Consider the following 9,690-nt stretch of genomic DNA (forward strand, 5'->3'; position numbering starts at 1 on the left):
CTTCGTGTATTTCCATTCATGGACGAAAGAGACCCAAAATACGAGTCTTGCTTATAGCAATAAATATTATGGAACAATTAAATAAGCATGTGCTGGGTTGAAGTTGTTTTTACTGGAACTTCATGAGACCTATAGATACCCAATTCGAGAACTAGAATCAGACCTCTCTATAATGTCACCTCGGGCAGGGCCTTGTTCATTACCTACTAGATATATTACTTCCATGCATCTCTAGGAGGTAATGTCCTGTTCCTCACAAGTTCGAGCTCCGTTCAAACATGAATTTATGCCCCCTCCCCCCCAGCGTTCTTTGAGGCAGAAGCGTGCACGGGGAGGGGTGTCATGGACTCCTATGCCCAGAATGAAACTGAGGGGGGCAGAATGGTCTGGTGCCCCGCTCGCTGGAACAGGAAAGGCTATGAGTTTACTCTTTTTTCCGTTAAAAATTACGAGGGAGGGGGACGCCAGAATTGATAGTGTGCCCCGGACGACATGGCAAATTTTCATTTCTAGTGTCGGTTCTGCCCTCTACGATCAAAAATTAAAATTATTTTAACAAATTTTTGTAAAAATTAAATCTAACGAAAATACTTGAAACAACAGAAGTTTATTAAGATGTAATATTAATTTGAAATTCTTGGATATTGTGAAATTTTTGGAAATTTTAGAACGAAAAAGGCAGAAAAGACACATAAAAAAGACAGTCAATTTTGGGCCCTGAAAATATTTAAGCTTTGGGCTCGTACCCTGTTTATCCACGAGAGAAACAGGCACTGCTCTAGGGGTCTGAATAAAAATGACTTCATGACTTCATAAACGAGATTGACTTACAAGTGCAGAAGGGTACTAAGTTTTCAAGAACCTTAAAAAAAACTTACTTTATACGTAGTGTGACGTTAAAAAAGGTTGCAGACGTTATACAGAGTTCTGACTATATTTACAGTCAAACTCGAAGATTCCATGAAATTTTGCCGTTATAGCTGAGATGGCGTTAGAACTGAGGTTGACGTGTTCTTAAGACATTTTTTTTAGTAATGACTTCCTTTACGAAATATGATCAGATGAAATCAAATACGTACTGTCCATAAATTTAACTTCATTGTGATTATAGTGACCACATTTGATCGAGATAAATGCTTTAAATCAGGATAGTTAATACGTGACATCGTCAATTCTTACCAAACATGTTGCCAAGTGTCAGTGAAGTCGCCAAATAGTGCTTTAAAATATCCCTTGGCGAGAAATACAGTTCTACAGCAGTCTGCTAAAATGTATTTCAGGGAGAAAAATTGAAACGTGAGAACTTACGTGATATGAGCATTTATAGTCATATTCATTGCATAACAATTTATAAATTATGTAAATTAGCTTTCTCCTCCGATTGCATATACATATACTAAAGATTTAATTTAATTGATTTTGATTTAATTTTTTAACGAAGGCAAAATACGTGAATGGTCATGTGAATGAGCAAGTCGGAGCACATGTAATCAATCTTTCTTTTTTTTCAACCTCAGGTATAAACAGAACGACAGACCAGCATTCCCTGAAAGTGATCAAGGAATTTTCAAGCTTAGTGCTCTTAGCTTAGAAATTTATTGGAAAAACGTCATCGAAACGGAAAGAAAAATGACGGAAAATTTGTCGTTATATTTCGAAGTGATTCCTTTTCATCGACGTTCTTCAGCAAGGTCCATTAACATTATTCACTATGGGAATTAGCCCGGAAAGCCAATTATTGACGTATGTCTGAGTTGTCGTTATAACCGAGTTTGAATGTATTTATATGAGTAAATCACTGTATCAGTGTAACGGGGTTTGAATGTTTTCGTTTGAGTAAACTACTGTATCAGTATAACTGGGTTTTGAATGTAAAAAATCGATAAATCCTCGATCAAAAAAAATCTGTGAAGTCAGTAAATACTCGATATAACGGTTCTCTGCGGACCAAGAAAACATATCGTTCTAGAGGGATTATCGTTATGTTGAGTGGCAGCAGTTTAACATTGGAGTATAGACATTTCAAAACAAGACTTGAAAAAATATCGTTGTACAGGAATTTCTCGCTATATCGAGTATCGTTGCAGCAAGGTTCCACTGATTCAGTGCATGGTGGACCCATCTTAACGCATGGGGCCACCCGGGCACGGCCCGTGGGCTTCAATAGAAGAGGGTCTCACAAAAACGAGAACCGGTTGAGATTTTCGAAAATTGGCCGAGCAGGGCCTCAGAAAAATCACTTGGCCCTGTCCACTGTATAAGAGTATATTACTGTATCAGTTAATTGATGCTTATTCGTAACTCGACATTTACTTTATAGCCGAAATTACCTTACATAACATGCATAATATAAACTAAAAATTAAATTATTAAAAAACTTACTTTACTCCAATATCAATTTTCACTATTTCAGGACAAAAATCAACGTGTGAATAGGATTTTGAAATAAAAAAGCAGGCATTGTTTATAAAATGGTGTTGCGAAATGTCTCTCTTCCGTGGATTGAGTTGAAGCGTGAGGATACATCTCATGTGACTCTTAATTTCCTCACTAGATGGCAATGCGATGTATATGTTTTTAATACTTTTTTTGTTTAATACACTGAAATGTGAATTTTCTGTGATACGAGACACATCCGTGTATTCCGCTCGATATTAGTCTTTCTGGTCGCGGTCTCGGTTAACTATTTAGCTTTTTTTTTTTTACATTATCTCGTAATATTTGAACGGATGATTATTAACAATCATCATACTGTAAGATTCGATTACCCATTTTAAATACTGGGTGTCCCATAAATTCGTAAATAATGTAGAAATTCATAAAAAATTAAGGGAATTTGTTATTTGATACTACATGTAGAAAGTGAACTAACTCACGGGCCCCTGTTCATTTTAGATGAAATTGAAATTAATATCAATGTATGAATAATTGTAAGGGCAGCTTGGAAGTGATGTCACCTCTTAAAATGCATGCCGTTGTAGCGGGTGAAAAATTAGTATGGCCGGGATTACACTATAAAAATTTAATAAAAGATTTTTTTACAAAACTTGGAAAAAAAACAATCAATAAACCTGTTGGTTGCATTCATTCGAATGTAACCGATACGCTTATTGGTTCAAGTTTTATAAAATAACTTTAATAAAAAAATTTTTATAGTGTAATGCTGGCCTTATAGGCCGCGATTACACCATAATAAATTTTTTAGGATCTAAAATCCATCAAAAGTTTTCAGCCACGAGAGCAAGTTTCAAACTTTATTCTTCCAGAAAAGGCCTACCCCCAAAAATATATTTTTGCTACTGTACTACGTATACACTGTACAAAAATTTTAAAAGATACATTATTAGTGCAATTAGAAATGTCCTCTCCACTTGTCAATACAAGATTCATTGACAGACTAGTTATTTGTGGAGAAGATTACAAGGAAGCAAATTCATCACTGCCCCCACGGGGACTCGAACCCCGGTCTCCCGCTTGCCACACGAGTGCTTTACCAGCTAAGCTATGGAAGCAGATAGAATGTCTCTACCTTGGAGCGTATATATATGTTGAAAGGCACCGTACATGGACGGCGTCAACAATCAACTAATAGCTCGTGAATGACATAGACACATGCAATTAGAAATGTCCTCTCCACTTGTCAATACAAGATTCATTAGAGACTGATTATTTGTGGAGATGAAGATTACAAGGAAGAAAGCTATTAATTGATTGTTGACGCCGTCCATGTACGGTGTCTTTCAACATATATATACGCTCCAAGGTTGAAACATTCTATCTGCTTCCATAGCTAAGGGTACGTCCATAGTGCACCGCTTCCCGCTTCTCGCTTTATTGCTTAAACCGCGGCAGTTGTAGAAGGCGAGATGATCTCGCGCGATTCTAGCCGGTGGTGGTTATAGTGCACCGCTCGCGGGAGCGTCTGCTTGCATGAGCAGTTGGCATCATGGAGCTATCACGTGGGGATATATGGTGTTTTTGTTGACAACAAAAAATATGTACATGAAATGAATAGGACTCACCTTGAAGTTGCAATAGGTTTAGTGTAATCGCTAATTATAGTTAATTAATTAATTGATGATAAATCAGCGATTTCGCTTTTAGTGCCACAACAAATTTTCGATTAGAAAAACGAGAATTAATCGTTACAAAATTTCGTTTGATTTAGTTTTATCGTTAATTAGTTTATATTAATGATAAAACTAAATCATGATCGATAATTAACTAATCAACTAATAACGATGAAACTAAACTGGCCGATAACTAGTTAATTAACGGCAAAATCCGTTGGATTTCGTTTTATCGTTAATTAGTTAATCAACTTAATTAGTTAATTAACGAATTAACGCTAAAATGAAATCCAACGGTATTTTGATTAATTAACGATATCGTTTTTATTACGTCAACTAATTAACGATTAGTATTAACAATAATTAGGCGTCATAAAAACTCCGTTGGATTTAGTATGATCATTAATGATTCTTAATTAATTAACGATTTCGCTTATTATGTCATAACTAATTAATGATTAGTATTAGCAACAATTATCCGTCACAAAAACTCCGTTGGATTCAGTATAATCGTTAATTAACCTTAATTAATGATTAATCACCGATATCACTTTTAGTGTCATATCTAGTTAACGATTAGTATTAACAATAATTATTCGTCATAAAAACTCCGTTAGATTCAGTATTACCATTGATGATCCTTAATTAATAACCGATTTCGCTTATATTATGTAACTAGTTAACGATTAGTATTGACAATAATTAATTCTCACAATAGGATTCACTATAATTGTTAATTTTCCTTAATTACTTGATGATTAACGATTTTGCTTTTATTATGTCATAATTAATCAACAATTAGTCAATCAACTCCGTCGATTTACTATTCCACTATAAAACGAACACTTACAGGAAAGTATCCGTTTTAAAGTGCAAGCGGTGAGCCGGTCAAGCGAGAAAAAGAAATAACAATTCATTCCGGTTAAAGCGGGTAAAAGCAGTTTCAGCCGGTAAAAGCAGGTAGGCGGGCGCACTATGGCCGCCCCAATGAGTGTTCACGATCTTTTTTCAGCCGCGATGAAGCGAGTAGCGAGAAGCGGTTCACTATGGACGTACCCTTAGATGGCAGAGCACGCGTCCGGCAAGTGAGAGACCGGGGTTCGAGTTCCCGAGGGGACAGTGATGAATTTTTGTCCTGGTAATCTTCATCTCCACAAATAACAAGTCTCTCAATGAATCTTGTACATTACTAGTGCTAAAAAAAATACAGTATTTGTGCGTCATAAAAAAGATATTCTTATTGGAAAACTTTCGATCTGTTAGGAGTGAGGATTCTTGAACAACGGAGCTTACGCAAACTCTACGAGACTATCTTTCTTGAGCCGTTTCAACGCGTGAGTAAAACCGGGCCTCAGCTGTGTAGCCTCCACAATACAAATACAACGCCACAACAGGCAAAATGCCCAACGAGGTGGCTGAGAAAAAGATGCCCATAAAAATATGGATGTCATATATTTCAAAAATATAGCAACCCAATTAAAAATGCAATTAACAAAAATTGTAAACAATATATACACAGGATAAAACATTATACAATGCATGCATATATTCAACAATACGATTTGGAATTATGGTTTGGTGTGGTGATATGATGCGCTGCCTCAGCATGTAATTTTGCTCGGGTCCGATAGCGATGTTAAGACGGCCTGTATATCAGAGGTCTTCAACCTTTTTTTGCAGTCGTGAGTACTGTTTGCACTCATCATCAAAAGATACCCTTAAGGCAAGTTTGACATACGAATGCATGCAATCAGGATGTTTCAATCCTTGAATGCAATGTGTACAATTGGAACATGCAATGTGTACAATTGGAACATGCAATGTGTACAATTGTTCAATTGGAACGAGTTCAAGTGCTCGCGAGTATGGAATTGGACAAGAACATTGAGCACTCTGGGTACTTCAGGGAGCACCGTGGTGCTCGCGAGCAACGGGTTGAAGATGTCTGCTGTATATCAAATAAATATCAAAAATTTGTTTGTGTGTGTTCAGTGGAATAGCATCATAACTAGGGCTCGGATTTTCATAACGTGTGTCATATTTTGAGCATTTTTGAGTTATCGGTCATATTTTAGGAATTTTCAAGCAATACATCTTTTTTTTTGGTCAGTTTTTATTACCGAAAATTTCAATCTGCAATGTTTCTGAAAAGCAACTCTAAATGGTACGCCAAGCACAAGTTGTGTGTAAAGCATCTGCACGTTCAATGCATTTTCATCATGCCTAAACACAGGGATTTTTGTCGATATGTGGGGGAAAAGATTTGGGGTTTTGCCTCCACTGCTCCGTCACAGTGAAACTCTATAGCTCTATATTATATTGTTATAGAACCTGTAACAGTCTTTTTTTTTTATTGATTTGAAATAAAAATCATTTTTTCATTTTATTTTAATCTCTAAAATTGCTCCGCCCTCAAGTTTGACAGTTTTCCCCCATCCTTGTACCTTCCTGTAATTCTGACGCTCCCTAATATTGAGTATTCAGAATAAAAGGTTACTGAATATTCTCTTGGACTTTGAAGAAAATATTTTCAGTACCGATGGTATCCGCTATGTTGTTACGTGGGAGGATTTGCTCGAGAGGATTCGCAAATGTAAGTAGATCCGCCCCCGTTACAAAAAGTCTCGCAACAGATCCTACAACCACTACAACTAAACCACACATGTGCCTCGTCCATATTCTTCTGCGGAACCTCTAACCAATTGGTACATGCTGGAATGTGCGTGCACGTGTTATGAACCTGACGTGAAGTTTGTGTCTGTGTGATGTTTGTTGTGTGTGTGGTGCCGCCATCTGCTATCAGTTTTTGTAACTATTACTGTAGTCCGGGGCAAATACCAGCTTTTAATGAACTGAAAGCAAACTTAGCACCCTTGCTGATCCAGCGCTCGGAGCACTGAACTCCCCTACCCTGCCCAAGTTGCGGCCTGACATATAACTAAACAAACATTCAAGCATTACAATTTACTCATGATTCAAAATACAGATGGCAGCACTAACTTCACGCACAAACTAGATAAGCATGCGGATAGGTATATTTAGGGTTACCAGATTCGAATACTGAGAAAGGAGGACGCCTGTGTGTGCACCCTTGATGACGTCACTCATAATAATTTTTACAATAGATGGCGTCCCTATTCTGACCAATAAAACCGGCCGCAACAATACGTTTTTTCCACACTAAAACAGAACCACTGAGAAAAACAGAAACAGCAAAAATTCTGGGAATTTCGGCAACTATTGGTGAATGCGAATGGGAAAAAAAAGCCAAAAAAACTCTCATGGTAAACTCTCATGGACGTATAAGCAACCTTCAAACCCCCCCCACTCCCCCGATTTTCCGAATTTCCCCCGATGTTGACGTAATACTTGAACAACCACCATATAAATGAAGTAATATATATTTCAAAATGGAGAGAAAAAAAATCTCCAGGAAAAAAAAAGAAAAATAATTCTGGAAACCTTTGAAAAGGAGGACAAAAAAGGACAAATTTTCCGAAACGTAGGAGGACGCTTGAAGTGACATAAAAAAATAGGACAGGACATGTCTTCCTAGAGGAAGGTTGGTAACCTTAGGTATATTAGCATCAATAATGTATAGACATACACACACTCTCGGTACAACTCGCTTTCCTCTGAAGTGGGTGAAACCTCTGAATTGCCCAATGACAGTAGCCGGAGTTGTGCTCGGTTTCAGAAAAAGGACAGATGGTGCCATTGCATTGTATTTTGTTATATACGCCTATAAGTTCCAGCTTAAAACCGATTTAATATATGCAGTACAATTGAAATTCTCATTGATTGTTTCTCAAAATGATAGCAGAAACTAGACATTTTTTTTTGCTTTATGGCAAGCTTTCTTTAAATACCGTTTAATCTGGTAATTTTTCCAGAATTAAAAAAAAGAATGCTAAGTAGTTTCTTCAAATATTTCTTATATAGAAAAACCTAAAAATGACATTTTTCTTCAAAACATTTGAACCTGCGTCTTATAAAAATCTAGTGCTATTTAAAACGTACCAAAGAACAGTTATTGTACATAAGGTAGGCGTGGTTTTCATTGGAATTTAGTGAGAGCATTTTAATTAAAAAGGTAATTTAGTTACTTTTTGTCACCATCTTAATGATCAATAACTGAAAAAGAAGAGTAGAAATAATGGGAAAATTATATAAGGCATATTTTCATGTTTTTAAGTCATAAATGCTTGCATATTTTCAAAATTTTCAGGTGATAAAAATTCCCATAACCCATAACCATCAAGGGTTTCGTGGAACAGCTTCATAATATTCGAGGGTTCCATGAAACTTATAAGACAGAGACCCTATAGGCCACAGGTTCCCAACTTAAAAAGACGTTTTAAGTTGAAAACCTGTGAGCTATAGGGTCCCAAGGACCCCAAAACTCTCTCTAGCGAGCTACCCCCTTTTCCAAATAAAAAAAAAATTATGGACCCTCTCCCCTTCCCCAAACGCTATAGAAAATCCTTTGCATACCTATGACGAGAAAAAAATAATAACCATAATATTTATAATCATAATCTTTGTTATAAGGTAGAGAACATCACTCTGAAAATAATAGCCCAGGGCTCAAGGGCCCTCATCTAATTGGTACAAAAGAGTCCGAAGAACATAAAAAATTGGGAAACCTCTGCTCTAGTATGTTAAGTGTAAGGGAACAAAATTGAAAAATTTAAGGATTTATAAAGAAATATTTTTATATCGGGGCCTCGGTGCCCCTAGACTAGAGGCTAGCCAATCACTTCTTGATAGGATTAATGTTGCGCTCATGATCCCCACGTGGGGTGGGGAGACTGATCAAAGCTCCAGCTCGGTCGGATTCCATCATTTTTTAGTTTTAATTGCAATAAATGTGGTATAGTCCCCGTGAGAAATCATAGCTTGGGGGAAGGGAAAGGTGCCAACGATCCCAGGATAGAAGTTTGCCCTCCAGAATGAGGGGGTAGTTAACCTTGGTAGTAATTTCATTATGACCCCCGAGCAGTTCCTGTATCCCTGAGACGCAACAGATTGAAAGACATTTAAGAGGCCCCACGGTCGATTAAAAAATCATTCAAGTGAACTGAGACCGATTAAAACACCGTTCAAACGCCCGTGATTGATTAAAAAGTGACTCAAGCAATCGGTCACAAAATCATTTGAATGCCCGTAACTGAATAAAAAAACCCATCAAAAAGTCCCATGAACGATTAAAAAGTCATTCAAGTGGCCCGCGATCAAGTAAAAAGTCATTCAAGGTTGTCATGTCAAAAGTCATTCCAGTGGCCCAGCCCGATCACAAAATCATTCAAACGCCCCTCGACCGATTTAAGTCGATGAAGTGGCCCATTACCAATTAAAAATTATTCAAGTGGTCCGAGCTCGATCACAAAATCACTGAAGTGGACGGCGCCCGAATAAAAAGATATTCAACGGGCTCACGACGGATCACAAAATTTTTTTCAAGCAACTCAAATCTTTTCGAGGGGCTCACGGCCGATTAAAGGAATCGTTCAAGTGGCCCGCAACCGATTACAAAATCATCCATCAAGTTCATCAAGAAGTTGAACACCAGTAGTGTTTACTAATGTGTGTTTACTTACTAATAGTGAGTGTTTACTTA

At 37.1% G+C, this 9,690-nt stretch overlaps 1 protein-coding gene across 1 annotated transcript in view; it reads right to left on the reverse strand.

Moving 5' to 3' along the window:
- LOC149069277 (exonuclease GOR-like) overlaps nucleotides 1-1,258 on the reverse strand; it is a 94,805-nt gene extending 93,547 nt beyond the window's left edge. The window contains exon 1 of the mRNA XM_089250629.1: nucleotides 1,180-1,258. The gene's annotated coding sequence lies outside the window, so the exon portion shown is untranslated. The remainder of the gene's footprint in view (nucleotides 1-1,179) is intronic.
- Nucleotides 1,259-9,690: the final 8,432 nt, after the last annotated feature.

The sequence above is a fragment of the Pholcus phalangioides genome, unplaced genomic scaffold, assembly GCF_987345545.1.
Source record: "Pholcus phalangioides strain wild (caught in Gottingen) unplaced genomic scaffold, Ppha-v1.0 ptg000024l_1, whole genome shotgun sequence".
Classification (NCBI taxonomy): domain Eukaryota; kingdom Metazoa; phylum Arthropoda; class Arachnida; order Araneae; family Pholcidae; genus Pholcus; species Pholcus phalangioides.